Genomic DNA, 19,386 nt, shown 5'->3' on the forward strand with positions numbered 1-19,386 from the left:
CGAACACTGTTGAATCGTGGTTCGAAGAAAATTCAGGAAGAATCGTCGATGTTACCAATATGTGTGAATTAAAAGAGCTAGTCGGAGCTCACAACAGAGTAGTCGCGTTCTTTCTTTACCTCTCGGGACAAGAAGACGAAGAACGAAACCTCAAAAACTTGCGAAATAACGGAGCAGAGAGGGATTCTAGCGGCGGAATACCGCGTGCACGTAGCACAGAGAGAGGAAACGAGGGACGTTCCTCGCAATCTTCCAGTTAGGAGAGCGGACGTGAGTGTACGAGCTTCTCTCTCGTACTTGGCATGAATGGAGAACGCGGCCGCATGAATGGACCGCCGATAGATTCGCGAGACGAAAAGCGGGCTGCGCGTCGTGGACGCAGTGCACAGAGAAGGTGGGAGTGGGGTGGGAGGGGAGGGAGGGAAGGATGGACAAGGGGCTGCTAGAGGAACCGGCAGGAAGGAGAGGGACGGAGGTGACATTGAACCGAATGCATTGAACAAGGCGAGCGTTATGGAACTAATGACAGGATGCGTGCCCCTCGCGCTCGTTACGCGCGTCTTCCTTCGTTCCACAGGCACTCCGTCGTCCATTCTCTCGTTTCTTCGAGAAATCAGATTGTTCGCGCGTCATCGCGTTCGCGTGTCCGCCACCGGATGCTGGGCACGTTCACCGACATCACCTGAGTTATGGTCATTTTTTTCGAGAGAGATTTCATTCGAGGATCGTGACTTTTTCCAGTGTTTTGTAACAGGCTTGGTTCTCTCGGTGAGTTGAAGTTGTGCGCAAGGTTTAACCCTTTTGGAGCGTGTGATACGAAAGAGCGTGGAATTTTAAAGTCGTATCGTGAAATATTTTAGAAAATTCAAGTACTTTGGAGGGTTAATAAGGTTTGTGGTTTTTTTAGTCGTTGCTTGTACGCTTTTTGTGATTTCGTTAGGTTGTAAGGGGGGTAGAAATTTTGAGGATGATTTTTTAAGCAGACAGAAAATTATGACGAAGTTGAACGTCTTCTGTTAGGTCGGATTTTTAATTAATTGCAAATTGCAAAGTGGTTACTTGAGTATTGAAATTCTTGGGTAAGTTAGTATTGGAGAATCTTACGATAGTGCGTGTTCAAATTAAAAAAAAAAAACGATTTTCATTCCTCCTTGAAGAATTTAGGAGAGAAAGTGTGATAATTGGGGTGTGTTGATGATTCAAAGCTTAGAATATCGAATTTACCAGATCTTCTTTATCAGGGTGCTTGAAAGAATTCCATTTAAAATTAATGAAGAGTGCAGGGAAAAAGGCAAGATTCCAAAAAGTACAAATTAAAATTACTTTCATTTTAACCAACAAACTGACAAGTTAGCGAATTTAAAAAACCAAAATGCTTATGTGATTGCTTATTCAAACAATAAATTAAAACCTACTGTTATTGTACTACAGTCTCATAGAAAAATGATTCGAAAATTCCACTTTCTTTCTCCCGCAAAATTTCCTCCCTCCGCTCTTCAAGCTTAATTGTCACCAAATTAGGTTAAAACAATCAAACGCAAACACACCGGTCGAGAACGGTTGCGTGCCGCGAACGGAAAGTGAAACATGGGTGGAAACTTCCGCAGCGACAGGTGGAAACGGAAGAAGAGAGAGAGGACATTGTCTGGCCGGTAACGAAATCGAGTGTTTGCGACGATCAAGATACTGCTCGGAAACAGCGTGCACCGCACGGCTGGTACGCGTACACTCGAACCCGTTCGAGGCTAATTATAACGTCAACCGCTATTATGAAGCTCATCGTCGTGTAAATCGATTCCACTGCGCACATCGGTATCGCATAGACAACACACACAGGCACAGACACGCCGTCTGTGTGTGTTACCAGCGTATCACATCGAGGCTTACTCGAGAATACTCGGTGTCTCTGGCTACACCGTGAAATCAGAGAGACACACAATACGACCGCGCAGTGTCGCGTGGACAAACGCGATTTGTGCTCGTGAAAAACATTTAAACGATCGTGCGAAGAAACGCGAAACAAGACATCGATCGCGTGGTAACCGAATGCTTAAACTGGTTCTCACCCGAGCGGCCATAGTACGGGACCAAGAGAGTCGACGAGGGCAACGATGGCATTCTTTCGATTTCGCGCGAGCGTTAGAGCGACCTTCCGTTCAGAGGTTCAATCAAGCGAGTAATTTATACCGAGAGGAAGCTGTTCCCGTTTGCTCGTACCGAGAGAAACATTCTGTTCGCGAACGTTCTATCGTGGAAAAGAGAGAAAAATCGACGATAGCCTGTCTCTTCCCCAACGAGAACAGTCGAGGATTTCTTCACCTTATTTGTATAGGAACGGGCGTGTAAAGAAAAAACGCGATGCTCGAAGGATGAGAGAAAGAGAGAGAAAGAAAGGAGGAGACGAGAGGAATGGTGAATTGGTGATGGAAAAAGCTGTTGCCGCGCGTTATCTCGGAACGACACGCCTTCTGGAGAACGCAAGCAACGTGGAATGTGCGCATTGAGAAGGTGAACGCGGTTTGCGAAGTCGGAGAGGGAAAACGGGTGGAACGAGGGATAAAGAGGGAAAAACTGGGCGACAGGAGTGATCGGGAGAGGAAAGAGACGGTTGAACGAGCCAGTTTTTACGATGGCCACCACACCGCGCGCCACTTCGCGTTCACCAATTGCCCACCATATCGCCTGAACCGAACCGTTTCTCTGTTACGCCCGTGGATCGTAACAAAAGTTACAATCGTTTTTCGAACACTTACAGTATCTCGCCGAGAAATATATTCACAGTAACCCTTCCATGTACCGAAAAGAATCATCGCGTTCCGTTCTTTTGCCGCAGGAGAAAAAGAGGTGAACGCTCAGAGAGAGAGAGAGAGAGGCGGTTACCGGTTTCGAAGACGAGTATACGAATTAAGGGACAAGTATATATTAGCGAGTCCGCATAATCGACATTAATAACAATCGTCCAGGCCTGATCGTGTTGCAAGCGGACGTAATGGGCCGCAATAAAGTTAATTGCAAATTACTTTGCGAGTCACGAGCGTGGAGGTAACGTTTGCGTGCACGTTTCCCGACGACGCATTCAAACGTTTCGGTTAATTGCAATCGTTTGGTAGAATCGTACGCAAAAGAAGAAGAAGAGGAGGTGGGAGGAAGAAGACGATGATGAAGAAGAAGATAGGGAAAAATGGAAGGGAGAGATCGAAGAGTCGCAAGAAAATTAAAGTCACGATCTAGCGAGGGATACAAACACGACGAGGGATAGGTCGATGGAGAGGAAATGCCTGTGAAAGATGATGGACACCCATTACCTTATCAAGATCATCAGAGATGTAATAATGGTAGGACGCTTACAAAAGAAGACGCGGCCCATTCAACTGGTTCACCGCTTCAATGCTTTCTGCCCTTCTCTCTCTTTCTCCTCTACCTCGCTGTTGCCTGCTGGCTTGCTGCTGCGCTCACTCACCGCGGCATTTATTATCGGCTCTATCCTTTTCGCGATTGTCGATCTAATCTGCGCACATTGAATCTCAACTGGACGGAGAATGCGTCGCAGTTAACGTGAACGCGCTGGAATGCCGGTTGTTGCCTCTAATCGGCTTTGAAAGAGGATTTTTCCATCGCCACCCTTCTCTACTTGTCCTTTCAATCAACACGATTTCTACGCCTGATTTTGCCCCTAATTCTATTATCAACCAAACTGATACCCGCGTATACTTCATTCTCCTTAACGGATATTCTAATGTAGATACTAGAAAAGACAATATTGACCGAGAATGTTTCGAATTTTCTGAAATTTTTATTTTTCCGAATTTTCTCAAACAGAGTATCAACTACCTCTTACTGTTCGTTCTAACGAAGAAGAGACAGATAAAAGTTTGTAAAATAAAATCACGAGAAAATTGCACAAACGTCGACCGGACTTTTGACCGTTTCCAAGAAAAGAAAACTTCGAAGCGTTTAATCGATTCGTTCGAATCGAACACGGTCGAGAAAGGAAACCGTGCGATACTACTCGTACAAAAGAAGATCCGTGACAAAATTCTAGGATCCTCGGTTGGCCTGTTGTGTCGCAGCCTCGCTAACACAGCCAGATCAAGCAGATTAGCGAGCGGCTAATTAGTCACAAGGGAAGAATCTCCGCGTGTCTACCAGCGGCGAGGACGTGGAAACGAAAATGTGTACGTGAGGTTACGAGAGGAGGACAGAAATGACGCAAACTGCGATTCGTTTAGAAATCTACGCAAATTGTATGTTCCGACGATTATTCCATTTAGCGTTTTCCTTGCTTTAATCACCGCCGCGATTTCAAAGACAGCCATTTCGCGAGACGCAATCGAGAGGGGCTATACCTGGCCTGTGTATTGCAATCGTTGACATTCTGCGTTGTTTCTCTCTACGAAACTTTTCCATCCCGAAACTTCCAGTATTTCCATACGAATTCTCGAATTTTCATTTCACACGAAAGGAAAAAAAAAGAAGAAGAACGCACACGCGACGACGTTTGAAGCTAACCTAACAGTTCGATACTCGAAAACTTCTAGCAAGAAAATCTCTGCAGGCTGTCAACGATCGATCTATTCGTTAATTAAAGAAAAATTCAAGAAAATCTCTACTCACGTCTTTCTCTCTCCTCCGTGGAACTGGTGTCGAAGAAGCGGCTGGTCGTCGACTCGTCTGGATAGTGTGTTGTCCTGTAGACTCTTCCTGGCTGCTCCTTGCCGCGGGGGATTACTCTCACCGATTAAACTGTCGCTGAAGGAGACCGGTTTGAAAAAAACTCTCTCCGATATACCGACTGATATATTGTGTATGTATATATATATATATATATATATGTATGTGTGTGTGTGTATATATATATATATATGTTCTGTATTTAGATACGGTGTCCCCTTGTCGCGTTTATACGTTTAAGGAGGTTGGAGAAATACTGAACAGGACAAAATAGTAGACAAAAGAAGAGAGTCGGAAGAGATGCGCGAGTGTGATCGTTTATTCTCTGTCTATAAACCCTCCTTCTTTCTCACTCTCTCTTTTTTTTTACGCGCGCGTGCGATTACGCTCGTTCGCTCGAGGGAACCGTGCGGTGATAGCGGGATGAAGGTTGGGTCGTGTGTCGAGATGGAATCGTCGGGGCCCCGCTTATATACCCATTTACCCACCAGCGGCACCACGGCCAGGATCGTATAGGGGGCCCCGACCCTCTTCACCCGGCATCTCTAAGGGGCCCCTCTTTTACTCTTCTCTTCTCGTCTCTCTTCCGCCGTTCTTCTTTCCTCCACCTCTGCTACACCTCCCCCGCTGTACCTCCCTTCGCTCCCTCCGTCCATCTTTCTCTTTTCGTACCGTAGACAGTGTTACCCTACGATCGTTTCCTCTTTCTTTCTCCATTGAACCACAACGACGCTTGTGTGTGCGTGTGTGTGTGTATGTCCACCAACCAAGCTGATATTCCTCTCTACAACGACCCACGCCGTCTACGAGCAAAACGAACCGGGGGCTGCGATCCTCGGCGAGAGATTTTCAAGTATCGAATCGGATAGGTGGCTCGCGGTCTCTCGAACCACGGTGACATGTCCCTCCTGCCATAGAAGAACCAACACTTAACCTCGTGCACCTGTTTTTACAACCCTGTCCGTTTTGTTCGATCACCTGTTGTGATTCGTTAGGAAATCGGCGAAACAGTTGGACGAAGTTTGTTCGATCTTGTGGAACAGACAAGTTCTCTTTCTTTGAGGGGTTTAGAAGCTTGGCTTTGAAATTGACGCCTCGATTTCTCGTCGCGGTGTGAAGAATATCGATCGATCCGGAGAGCTAACTCGGGAGGATAAGCTTGTTTAGAGTCGTGTAAATGGAAGTGAGGAGGAGGTGAGATATTGTTCGAACTATGGCTCCGTTTTTCGACGGTTTCAGCGGGAGAGGAAGGTTCGAGGAGCATCTCTAGTCGAAGATGTATTATACGTGTGATATGTTGCTCGAGTCGACGAGTGGGCGAAACGTGTTAACTCGTCTTTTGTGAGATACGTTCGCGGAGTGAACGTTCGTTTGTACCTTCGTCGATGTTTAACGTTCGATGGGAATCGTTTGGTTATGTTGGCCTGTACTTTGAGAGTTGCTCGATTTATGGCACTATTTTGGTTTCTTCTCGATGGTTTTTTTTTTAATAATGAGAGGGAGAGCTTGGATTCTTCAGTTTTACTCGTTTTTGTGGAACATGCAAAGTGGGCTTTATTCGAGGTCTACAGTGGTAGCTTTAAAGGTGGCAATGGCGAGTGTGTTTGAATGACAGAGTTGGGGTAAGAATTTTATCGAAGATAACGAGAACTACAAATTTTGCTGGAATTTTGGGACGAAGTTGAAAGGTCATGTTAGAGTATTTAATTGTATGTTTCGTACGAGCATTGAGTAAAAGGATATCGTTTTTCGTTTAATAGGAAGTTCAATTTCTGACACGAAACGTGTTCAGATTAATCCGGAGAGAACAGATTGTTCTGTTGTATTCTTGTAATGACAATTGTATATCTCGTGTCAGGGTACATTTCATTTAGTACCATCTACATTGATTTTGCGATTTTTGTGTGGTTCATCTTGTTAATTGAAATTGAAAAGTATTCGAAATTTTTATTCGAAATTACAGAATATCGGAAAAATTGAGAAATTTTACGTCAACAAAGAGGGAAATAATAGAATATTAACGAGTGTAAAATTAGTATTTTTGTACAATTTGAAAATTAATTTTTGTCGTCTCATTGGTCAAGCGTTGGATCTCTTTCGATTCGAATTTCGTTGCTCTCTTTTAACATTCTACTCGGTATTTGATGACGCACCTGTACATTTAGCCGGTTTATGTTTCCATTGTACGAACAGGACGGTGTTTTAAAAGCAGTTGGTTCAGCATGATTCAGTATCGACCGGAAGTGCAGTGGTAACGCGGTACGAGCTTGATAAACGTGAAAAGGACCTTGATGTTTGACCGCGATGGGAGAAGCGATAGAAATATTAGGACACGTTGATTGGCTCGTAGAACGGCGATCTTTTTCGCCTGCTCGATCGTTCGTCGTATTTTACGGTAACGCGCATCATTTCTCAGAAGGAAGCTCTTGATTGGTACAATGTGGGTTTTGTTGTTAATTACTGTGACAGTTTTTTTTGCCGTTCGGGAAATTTGATATCGAAGAAATTTCAAATTAAAAACTTTCACATATCGCATTTCAAATTTCCAAATCTTCGAATTTCATATTTCATATTTTCAAATTTCAAATGTATGCGGTGAAAAAGCTTCCAACTCTCGACCGAAAGTCGACTATCCAATTTTTCATCAAGAATCGTTATTAGTCACAGTTTCAAAATGAATGGAAGTAATTTCAATCTGAAAGAGGAAACGTGAAATGAGAAAGCCTTTCGCATTTTGGACACGATTCCGTCAGAATTATTCTGTCCGTTACATAAAGTGATCATCTTCATTCTGTTATCTTTTTACGCGGAGTATTATCATCGGCGCGACGTGTTAACAACATCGTCACTTCGAGCTGTGAAATTTCGACGGTACAAGCTTGACGTGTCTTTCTCTCATTCACCACTGAGGATACTTCTCTCAATGAGTACAAACGAATCGTCTCGCGCGTGTCCAACATACTTAAACGTCCGAAAGACGCTTGGTTCGCGCGAACGGAAGTACGCGCAGAATTTGTAACAAACCTTAACTAATCCCAATTTGTCCACGTTGTCGTCAAGTTTTACGAACGCTGTTGAAAGTGTTTCTAAGAATTTCTCAGTTGTCATTAAAAAAAAAAAAAAAAAAGAAAAGAAAACAAAAAATTCTTTTCCCGTTTAATTCTATGATTTAACGTTTCTTTCTTTCAGTTTCATCTCGATCGATCGATTTATCAAATTGGAGAAACGTGGTGCTAGCCTCTATAAGTCTAAACTCGTTTTGTAATTTTAGCATTGTCAGGATCGACAGGCGAGATTAAGTGGAAATGTTTAGAATTTAAGATGGCTCCAAGGTATATACAAGATTTTTTTATGATAATATCTAATGAGTCATCGTAGAGATGTATCGGTATGGGAATTCGTGAAATGTTACAATCATTTTTATTAGAATGCCTATTGTCTTGTTCCTTGGAATAATTCGTTTGATATTTTTGTGCTTGTAATTCGATGAAAAACGTGCTCGTTGCACAAGTGAGCGAATGATTGTCTGTGAAAAATGATTTACCGTATCGCTCTATTCACCGAGGAGATTCATTGAGATCTAATTCTTTCAATTACACACACACTCCTTCAATATTCTACAAATCTTATTTCCAAATGAAGACAAAAACCTTCCTAGGTTTTCCTAAAAACTATAACAAAGTAAATCAAATCAGGCAGATTAAACAATCTTCAAATAAAAAATCTCTCCATTCCGAATTCAAACCTACTGCATAAATTTCTCACTGGAATATTTTCTAATAAAAACGTTTATATCAACGATATAGGTGAACAAATCCTCAGGAATCTTCTGAAAACGCCTCTTTAACCAATCTGCTCCAATTGAAATGCAAAATTATTCAAAATCCTTCGAACAAATAAAATCAGTCCAACCGTGAGACGGCTAATCTTCAAACCTACAAGGATTTAGCATAAAACCCTTTCAACATCGAAACACCACTCCGACAACCGAAACTTTCTGTTCCAATTAACACAGAAAACCTGGCAAAGCTCTGTTAAATCCTCTGGAAGCAACACCTGATCTCTCCATCGACTCCGAAATCTTCTTTCACAGCAATCTCCGAATGGAATACCTGTTCGACCTGTAGCCTGAGAGATCAGACGCGAATCGGCGTCGGCTTAACGTCAATGTAAATCGTTTTCGTAACGTTCGATCCGGTCGTGAGTCATCATTCGGTGCCTGTTTCCTGCTCTTTCTCGCGTCTCTCTTGAGAGCGCGTGTCTGCCGGCGAAGCGCATACACAGACGCGCGTGCGTCGCCACCGCATTATGTAAACGTCGCGGGACGCCTCGAAGACGAACGAGGCCGCGGCGCCGCGACGAACCCCGCGATTTTCCATCGCGAATCGATTCGATCCACGGCTGGCCCGCAGGCCGGACAATGTTGCCGACGCGACGCATCTCGACGCTCTCCCGGACCGGTTTTCTTCAGGGCGAAGGTCGTCGTCTGATGTGAGGTCGTCGATACCAGATTTTTACTTAGCCGCGCGTGGCTCGCCTGATCGATGTCCAGAGCGAGCAGCATTTTGGGAACGGAATGAAAAATAACGTTTTAGTAGATTTTTTTAACCGAAAGAATCTTGCAGAGAAATAGTCTCTTTTTTTTTTATATAATTTAGTATTTTAATAGTATTGTAGTATATGGTACTTAAATAGTATTTTTTAATGTAATTTAAGGCCGCATCAACTTTTTGATTATTGGCGACCACAGTTTGAAATTATTTTGTATATCGTAATGAAGGTTTATTTGATCGATAAGATCGATTGCTTTCTGGAGGTTTTCTTCCGTTTCGAATATTTTTTTTTAATATTTCTTTTCCATATTTTGCGGCTATTCTGTACCTCAGGATGAAGGTGTATTTGATCGATAAGATCGATTGCTTTCCGGAGGTTTTCTTCCGTTTCGAATATTTTTTTTTAATATTTCTTTTCCATATTTTGCGGCTATTCTGTATCTCAGGATGAAGGTGTATTTGATCGATAAGATCGATTGCTTTCCGGAGGTTTTCTTCTGTTTCGAATATTTCTTCAACCGTTTCGTGACAGAATTATTCTTTTTAAAGAGCTCGTCATTTATCTATTGATTATTGCGTTTCTAATGGATACTAAATTCAGATGAATTTTTGTTAATATTGTTACGTATTTGGAGATGATTTTTGGTGCCTGCATTTTTGCTTAAAATGTAGTTACGCGTTGCCTTACTGTGCGCTATTATTATTTGTCCTTTTCTGCTGAATTTGACTGTGGCGAAGGTACACCTCTTTTCCATTTTTCTTTGATAGAATTATTCAAGAAATTTCAAAAGTATTTTTCCTCATGACTGAAAGATTTCATATTCGTTAATGTTTTCGTTACGAACTGCTAAAGTAAATGATGAACATTCTTATGATTATCCATAACCGTTATCAGTGACAGAAATCTTTTCATTTTTGATAATCTGCATCGATCACGAGAAATGTTTTTTGTTACGATAATAATTAACATCGACGAGGGAAGAATTGGTTTCATTTATTTTCTAATTGCACAAACATTCTTAGTCTGGTTATAATCATTGAAAGGAAGCTATTATAATAGTTGTATACATGGCGAAAGAAATTAAATTGTTCTGTATTTTAATAAGTATTTGTTTTCTCTAAAATAGTAAGTGCCCAGTGATTTATAGGAGAGTAGCAAGTAGATATATTAATGTAAAATAGAGTGGCAGTAGCTATAAGTATCTTGTTGCACAAGTTAATCCATCCGTGGTAAAACTTTCTGCTTATCTATCGAAGATTTCAAGAGAAGTAGGTAACAACTGTCGAATAATAGGTAATTACCGAACAATTGCATTCAGTATAATCACTATAGAACATTCAAACGCCTATTGCACAAACGCACAGTATCGTATCCATTTTTATAGTAATTCCTTAAATCTTATCACCGGCATTATTTTTCAAATTCACTTCTCCTGCAATGATCTAATATTATTTCTTGACACGTAACACAAGTTACATCCATTTTTCAAATTTTTATATATTTTCCTAATTATTTTTTTCTCGCCTAAAAATTAACTCATTTTACCATTACTTTATTCTTATATCTGTATGGAAGATGAGAAATGGAATTAGGATGTTTCGTGGCTATTTTCCTGTTAACAGATTAATTCTTCAACTTCGCACGTGCATAATTAATCGTCCAATAGGCGCAATTTAAAAAAAGTTATTTTCTTTCACTTTCCATATTTCGTTGTTCTCTCTATCACGGCGAAAAACGTGAATTACGGCATTGCAAATAATGGGAAACTTATCTCTATAAATCTAGGAAGTAATGAAAGAAATAAGACAAAATTCATCGTGTTCGGCTTACATCGAGTTGAGAAAAATTCGAGTGTTAACAGATTAACAGGTTTTCTCGCGGCGACGCCACCGATTAAGATCGCACGCGGACCAAATAGAGCGAGCGCGATCCAGCTCGAGAGCATCGCGCGAATCGCCGTAAATAATTCCCTCATCGGCATAAGCTTCGATCATTCCGTGGAACGTACCTGAGAAAAATGCACGAGCGAACGTGTTATTGGCAGCATTTGCACTCGTCTTGTTCGCAACGGGAGTCAGAAACTCGATTATTCATCCGGCGCCTCAAGCAAACGGCATCAGGATAGCTGTTTCCTTATAAAAAGTGTTAAAAGATGTTCTCAACTGTTTTCTCTCGACAGGATACAAGTTTTTTATATTATGAATATTGAGAGTTTACCAATTTTTTTTCTAGAGAACACCGTTATCTTATTTCTGACTTACGAAATTTTTCACATTTTTATGGTTTAACGAACCAGGCTGAATTTAGGAAAAGGAAATTACTAAGAATATACAGGATGAACTTGAAAACGTAATCAGCGTAAGTTATTCTCTTCTTCGTAGGCTGATCGAATTTTTTTTTTTGTCGCATAATATGGTTCCAAGGGTCGGTTTTCTTTCTTTGAAGGTTTTCAAGATTTTCAGTGTTTTGTAGATAAATGCAGGTGTCATTGGAAGACCTAATCAGAGGCTATATTTCACAAAAAATGATAAGCTTATAAAGTACTGAAAGTGATCTCGAAAACTTCCCTGAACCACAGAGAAATATTGGATCGATCTACTGATAACAGAATGCAATTTAACCCTTTCGTAATCGAACTATTTCTTCACAAATTTATCATTGATCTGTCGATCCTCAAATTGAGATCAATTTTTATTTCACTATTCAAGCAAAACACACACGTTCTGCTGGTCATAAAAAAGGGTTAAGAAACGGTCGATGTCCCTTTCATTTTTTCCCCCGAGCTTCTCTCCAAACAAATCGCTACAAATTAAACATCATTCCGCCGGTTGATCGGCATCGACCGCATGTATTCCATCAACGCGATACAGGTTTCAGTAACCGCAGCAGCAGCAACCGTGGAGAGCCACTCCTACGAACAAACACGATCAACCTGCAAAACGAATGAAAGAAAAGAAAGCAAGGTAAGAAAACACTGTTCGCTCCAATTTATCCCGAAGCCAAATTACACAGCAATCGGATGAAAAATTGTTGCAATATCCAACTAAGGGGGATATCTCTCTGTACACTCTGGGAGAGTAACATTAGACACGTGCACATGTGTACACTGTTACCGATCGTTGGTAACATCTGTACTCGTGTTGTTCGCGACCGGATCGAAAAAAAATCGAGTACTTAGGAGTACATACTTGGGACTTGTTCGGCTCGCCAGGAATAGCAGCCCCGAGGAAAGCCACGTAATGACGTTCGGCATTATAAACGCGATGTTCTTGCCGGTATCGCAGCGAATCCACGGGCTCTCTTCCTGGATCCTCGTTGGCAGTTGCCGAGGAAACGAGCACCTTACAACCGGCGATTCCCAACCGTTACGTACCGTTAGGAGCGCGATCGTCTATGTTGCTGCTGGCGAAAAATAAGCTTTTTGCGTGCATCGAGAGCCACCTGAAACGGTCCGGTAATTGTACAGATCCAAGGCTTAAAATAGACACAATTCCTGGCCGTGGAAACCGTGGATTTTTCATGCTTCGCACCGAGAAGATTTTCTTGCTGGCATATAGGGTGTCTCGCGGGTTTACGTGCAAACTTTGCCAAGCTGAGGCTGAGCTAAAGATAAGACTAGAATTTCGTGTAAGAAAGAGTCCGTAGATGGTTTACTGAAAAGTTATATACCGGGTGTCCCAAAGGTTTTCGCGCAAACTTTGCCAGTGCGTTTTACAGGTGAAAATGAGACTAAAATGTTATATAGGAAAGAGTCCGTAAATGCTTTATTAAACAGTTATCAATAAAAATCTGCATTTCGAAGTGGAGCTCGTTTTTTTTTCGTTTCAATCCAGATATCGATGTAATACTGAATTTATTGTAACGTATATCTGTATATTTTCTGTGAGAAAATACTTTATTTGGCATTTTGAAGATCACGGATTATTGTTTTACAAAACAAAATGAAAGTATAATTGACTTTGTAGTCGTATCTTTTCTTGTTCTGTTTCATATTTTGTTATCATTTTTTAGTAAAGCATTTATGGATCTTTTTTATACGACACTTTAGTCTTATTTTTAACTGTAGAATATATAGGTGAATTTTGTATGGAAACATGTAGGACACCCTGTATATTCCTTAAGGCTATGCACATTGCCTATCAAAAGTTTGGAATTACTGAATACGTCAGTAATGATTATTAACCCTTTACACTCAGCTGGCGCCGCTATGGCTACGTTCGTAATATACACCATAACTCCATTAAAGTTTCATTTACATTGAAATAAAGTAAATTGACAGAAGTAATAGAGGTACATAAATTCATAAACATTTATAATTCTTTCTTTGCAAAAATTTTAACGCAGAAGTGTGCTGCAGTTGCTGGATATGAATGAAGGGAAATATAGTTTACTTGAAGTGTATAGTAATTTCAGAATTTTAATCAGTAGTGTACTAAACGTCGAAATCAAATGATCAAAAGTTTGGGATCGTCGTTGATTTTGCGTAAATCCGAAATTTTTACGGGACATTGAAATTTTAAGTTAGCTTGAGAAACTTTCAGAAGAAATTAGAACAGAATAGTTTGAAAATTGAAAAAAAATTGGCAAATTCAAGAATAATTGAAAAATTAGCAAATTTAGATAAAAGTGACGAACATTTAAATGAAACGAAGCGTTCAGAACGTGCAACGGATTCTTCCTTGCAACACGGTTTTTAAATACGTGAAAAAGGACAAGGATCATTCCTGTTTCTCGTTGGCTCGCCTATAATGATGGCAATTGGCATGCAGAGCGACGCGAATACAAGAAGTCCTTTAATTTTATTACGATTCTAGGTGATATTTCTCCGTGGGAATATCCTTCATTCGGACTAAACGAAGGACGATAGCTATTATAATAGTTTTCTTCACGAGGTTACGAATATTTTGCTTTCTATCAAAAAAACTTTAGAGGACGATGTTCAACCTCATTACAAATCCTGATGCAGGAAGAATATTTTTTAACCATCACGCAGCTAAAGATAAGTTAAGTCATTTTAGTCATTTTGACGAAAATGAAATCAACGTCCGGACAGACTTATCCTTGGAGCACTTTTAAAATACACCATAAAAATATTCGACAATTTTCTCAATTTTGAGAATCGTTAAGTGGACAAATTTCAGACGTTCTTTCGTGTACTTCACGACACGACAGAAGTGTACTTCATATTCTGGCGAGTTTCGCGTGTGAAAGACGTTCGATGTCTCCCGCGAGGAATTCCGGTCGCGTCCGAAATTCAGGATTCACCGCTCGTATGCTGAAATTATAAATTATCGTATTTGGACGAACACGACCTTTGCTTGGCCGTTCGTGATCGTGGCTTCCTGGTGATAATAAGGAACGTGAGTCACGATTTAACAGACCTGCAAAAAATATCCTCCTCTGTTTTTTTTTCTAACATCTTATCGAGGATGATAGCTCTTGGTACTGTTTGAATTTTTCCTCTTCTAAATAAATCGTACACTGCTGATGGAACGTCGTTGAAGTTGGACGATCTTACACGTGCCGCGAAATAGTATTAAATTTTGAGAAATGGTACAATTCTCGAACGAACCGAGAGGTCGAAGAAATGCAGAAGCACCGGACTATTCGTCTTGCTCATTCACGAGACAGAGAGTGATGTGCTTCTTCGTGATCTACACTACGACGAGTTACCGCGTTTTTTGGCCTTTGTTCATTTGTTCTAGCGATACAGCTTCAAATGTAATGTACACAATTTCTCACGGAAGATCTATGAATTTCTCGGTTACTCAAATGTACACAGTGACCACGCACCGACGAAGTTGCATAATTTGAAAAAATACTCCATTTTTTGGAATTCATCGTCGACGTGGAAAAATTGAGAAATTTTTCAAGCTTCAATGTTCTATTCGTCGATCATGATCGTCGGCACAATCGTGATTTTCACAGTCGAGTACATGCACCAAGGACGTTGCAGAGGTGCACTTAAAAGTGGAGACATCGTTAGGAAGAATGGAAAAAAGCGTACAGAAAGAGTTGTTCGCAGTTATTCGCAAATTCTTGGAAAATTGCTGGTTCGTTAGTTCGCGGAGGATTGTAAAATTTTTGTTGAACAAATAACCCCTGATTTACGACTCGCGAGTTTTTATTTTTGCATTTGCAGACTTGCGCTCCACCGCCTTATGTAACATTTGTAAATTTCGACAGTGGATTTTTCATTGTAGATATTTGTCCTCGGTCGACAAGGTATAAGATTCTTTCTCTGAGATTGCAATTTCTATTTTCTGTTTGATTGTGATTAATTTTGATTAATTTCGATGGTTAGAATAAAATATGTTTCACTGAATTTAGTTTTTGTCTGGGACATTTTGTATTTCTAGATTAATGGGCCGAAATAAAGTTCTATCTTTTTAAACCACGACTAATCGTTATGTATATCGCGCTCAAGGCTCAACTTTACGAAGTTACTTTCTAACTTTGCTAATGTGCCTACCCAAATCGTGTTTAAAGGAATGTTTGCGAAACGTATCATTACATATGCAGGAAAATTGATATCGGAATATTCTACTTTATCTTAAAAGAAAGTAGCTCCATTTAAACTATTCAGGCAGCGATTAATTTATTTTAATGCCCTTGTCACCGATGAGTAACTCAAAATCTCATGAAATATACCTCACACTCCATAGAAAAATATAAAGAAAGATATATTTCAAGTTTCGTAATTTAACTATTGAAAATGAGCACTTCAGTGTCAAATATAATTAGGGGCAGCGATGAACTCTTCTCACTGGTGAACCATCTATCGTAACTCAAAATCTCCTGAAAAATTTTACACACCATAAAAAGATATTCTAAAAAAAAAAAAAAAATACATTTCAAGCTTCATAATTTAACTATTGAAAATTACAGCACTTCACAGAGGCAACAATTAATTTTTCACAAGAGCTCTTCTCACTGGCGAACCATCATAACACAAAATCTCCTGAAAAATATTCTGCACACCGTAGAAAAATATTCTAAAATAAAAAAAATACATTTACCCTTACCCTTGCGTAGGCACCTGAGTACCCATCTCTATATTTTCCTTTAACAATTTTTTCTGTTCTTCTGAAAGAATCGTAAAATAGCTCCGGGTCCCCACTTTTTAAACATTTTTCCATCGCTGTACGTTTCCAAAATAGAAATTTATTATTAAAGCTTGAAACAGCTGTGAACCATTTCGGTTGCATACGCAAGGGTTGAAAACGAGCACTTGGACGACAAATGCGAAATCAGGTGTGAAAAGTAATCGCTGTTGTCCTAAAATCAATCACGTCGTTCTTCCCATAAATCACTTAAACGCCTATCAAACACGTCTCGCTAGCATTTCACAAGACGTTAAACGTTTCACGAGCCGTACCCTTTAGCATCAGCGAGGAGAGGCAACACGACAGAGGAACGAAAAGTCGTCGCGGGAGTGGGTCGTGGCTGAGACGTTGCGCGACCAGAGAACGGCGATTCTGCAACGAAAAGTAGCGTGACATTCAAAACGAACATCATCGCGGCTCTCGTCGTGTAAGTCAACCAGCGATGATCCGTTGTCTGAGATTATCGTAGTACCAACAATTCTTTTCTTCCCTTCTCGTCGCGATATAAAAAAGATACGTCTGATCGGTTTGCGTCTCATTGTCGCGGTTGACACGAGCCTCGTTACGTCTCGTTGCCGACTTCGATGACGAGATTTAACGGAGAGACGAATGATTTCGTCATCGCGCGATTGAGTAGCGTGACCATTAATCTGTTGAGCGTCTTTGAACTTTCAAATCAAGTTAATAAGTTACATTAGAATATTCAATTAGAGAGAAGTAGCGATTGTGTTGGATTCTTCACATTTTTGTCTGCTCCTGTGGCTTATGCTTATTGATGATAAGTTAGCGGATGTTTGAGAGGGAATTTAAACTTGAAAATCTCGATTTTCATTTTGTTTAACATTTTTTTTTTTGGAAATAGAAATTTTTCGTTGTTAGTTGATGGTTCTGCATTCGTATTTTCTGTATCTTCCTATTTCGAGAACTAGGAAATCCTGTGACGAAATGAAATCCTGAGTTTGCAATTCGTCTAAAAATCATACGAATTTAAAATTGTTTAAAATTAAGGATAAAAGTGTACCATCGTTCATATTACTATAGATTTACTCTTAGAACCTTTCACAGTACCGTTCATAAAGTATTTACCAATCCATTTCTTCACTCTATTCCTCTAAGCAACTCCAAGTTAAGTGAAGGATTTAACGTTTAAAAAATATAATTCTTTTGAAAAATGTATTAAACCATTGAATAAAAATCAAAAAAGTAGACGAGCAAATGTAACAGTTATTACAAATTTATTGTCAACAATTCCTTATACCGGTCAAATATTAGTAGAATGAATTTGAGGAGGGTATTCAATTAAGTTACTTTACATTTGACATTTTATTTTACCTACAATTATTTCTACATCAGTACTAATGCAGATTTTTTCATTACATTTAATTGGACCCAGAAATGCAACAGGATACAATAGAAATATTTATAGAAATTCCTTTTCATCCATATTTTACAATTGAAGATTTATCAATATTTACCGGTCTTTTAATTAATTTTTATAATTTCCATTCGTCCTCGTTGCACAATTTTCGAATTGCAAATAGAATGAGAACACCAGCTGATATTAATCAGAAATAATCATATCATATCCGATTGTGATTTTCGTTCGATCTTTCGAGGTGAATCATCGATACAACCTCCTGCGTGGTACGCCGCTGCTCGTTAACAGGAGTATCATTGATCTCAGGCGTCCTTCGCGCACGCAACAACGTAATCTCCGTTGATTAATGTGTGATTTACGCTCGTCCCGCGAGAAATGCCTGCTCCTTTCTTCGACGATGCAAGAAAGCTGTTACTCTTGGCTCACCCGGTGCGTGGATTGCGTTGAATAAAGTTACCTTGCTAGTTCAATTAACTGTAAAGAACTCGAAAGGATTAAACAACAATTATCTCTATTGCTTTATGATTTTTTCATAAAGCACACATATATGCTTTGTAAATAAGATAATAATTAATGTTTCAGAATATACATTTTCTACTTTGAGGAAATTCAGTGTTTCTTGGAGGATTTTTCTGGGGATTTGTTCAGGGGAATTTTTCAGGGATTTAGTGTTTTTCTTTTCTACATTTGTCATTGTTCCGCACATCGTGAAATTAGTGTGGCGGCGAAGAAAGAGGAACCGCGAGACCAGCGCGAAATATTCATAGCGGTAACGAATAGATAGATTCGCAGCAGTAAATAATGTGTGTGTTCTCACCAACGCGAAAAATTGTAAGACTGCGAGATCTAGCGATTTATTTCGCTCTTCGAGGCGTTCTCTTCGCTCTAAATTCGCAGCGCAAAAACAGTGACAAACTTAAAAGAAAAAAATCACGTAAAAATTTCGTATTCCAGTATAAACAAACAGGCGAATTGTGCTTTCGAATATTTCATTACCGCTGTCCCTGAGATTATTTCGCGTTGATCTTGGGGTTCCTTAACTACAAATTTTACGAATATTTCACACCGATCTGTGAGATTCAGTGTCTCTCTTTCCACATTTGTCATGATTCCTCACATCGCGAATTTCCAGCGAAAGGAAATAGAACAGAATTAAAGAGCGAAATATAATAAATCCACCGTGAAAAAGAGAAAAAGTCTTAGCAGAAATTTTTCTATCTTTCTATTTACGAATCTAATCTATCGTCCCGAAAAATATTCGCCGCAGCTACGAATTATTTCGCGCCGATCCCCGGGGGGGTTCCTTTACTGTTTTTCCGCGAAATTTCTGTTGGCTCGGTCAAGACGCGAGATAATTAATGTTACACCGAAATAACAGGATTGTCGAGGAAGAAAAGGACCAGGCAAAGGGTAGGAAGGGCAAACGAACATTTATTTAGGCGGCAATCCTCGACCTTGACTCTGCTTCACTTCTAATTTTATCCCAAACTCGAGCCGGTTTTGGTACCGGTCGTTCAGCCGGAGACGCTTCTTTCGCGCCACAATAGGGTTGCAGTCGGGTGCAAGCCTTGTGCTCGCTCGTTTCGATAATTAATTGACCGATTAACGAGTCCTAGTTGATTCCGATTTCAGATCTCCTCGACCTCATCTATACCTCTGCTGCTTCTTTTCCAGCGA

The 19,386-nt window shown here is 40.1% G+C and overlaps 2 protein-coding genes across 2 annotated transcripts in view; one reads left to right on the plus strand and one right to left on the minus strand.

Moving 5' to 3' along the window:
* The window catches only part of LOC108573783 (neurofilament heavy polypeptide-like), a 7,530-nt gene extending 2,432 nt beyond the window's left edge, over positions 1-5,098 (minus strand). The window contains exon 1 of the mRNA XM_017936261.1: positions 4,615-5,098. The gene's annotated coding sequence lies outside the window, so the exon portion shown is untranslated. The remainder of the gene's footprint in view (positions 1-4,614) is intronic.
* LOC108573784 (serine/threonine-protein kinase S6KL) overlaps positions 1-19,386 on the plus strand; it is a 96,871-nt gene that overhangs the window by 6,701 nt on the left and 70,784 nt on the right. The window lies entirely within an intron of this gene.

The sequence above is a fragment of the Habropoda laboriosa genome, unplaced genomic scaffold (assembly GCF_001263275.1).
Source record: "Habropoda laboriosa isolate 0110345459 unplaced genomic scaffold, ASM126327v1 scaffold126, whole genome shotgun sequence".
In the NCBI taxonomy this organism is placed as follows: Eukaryota; Metazoa; Arthropoda; class Insecta; order Hymenoptera; family Apidae; genus Habropoda; species Habropoda laboriosa.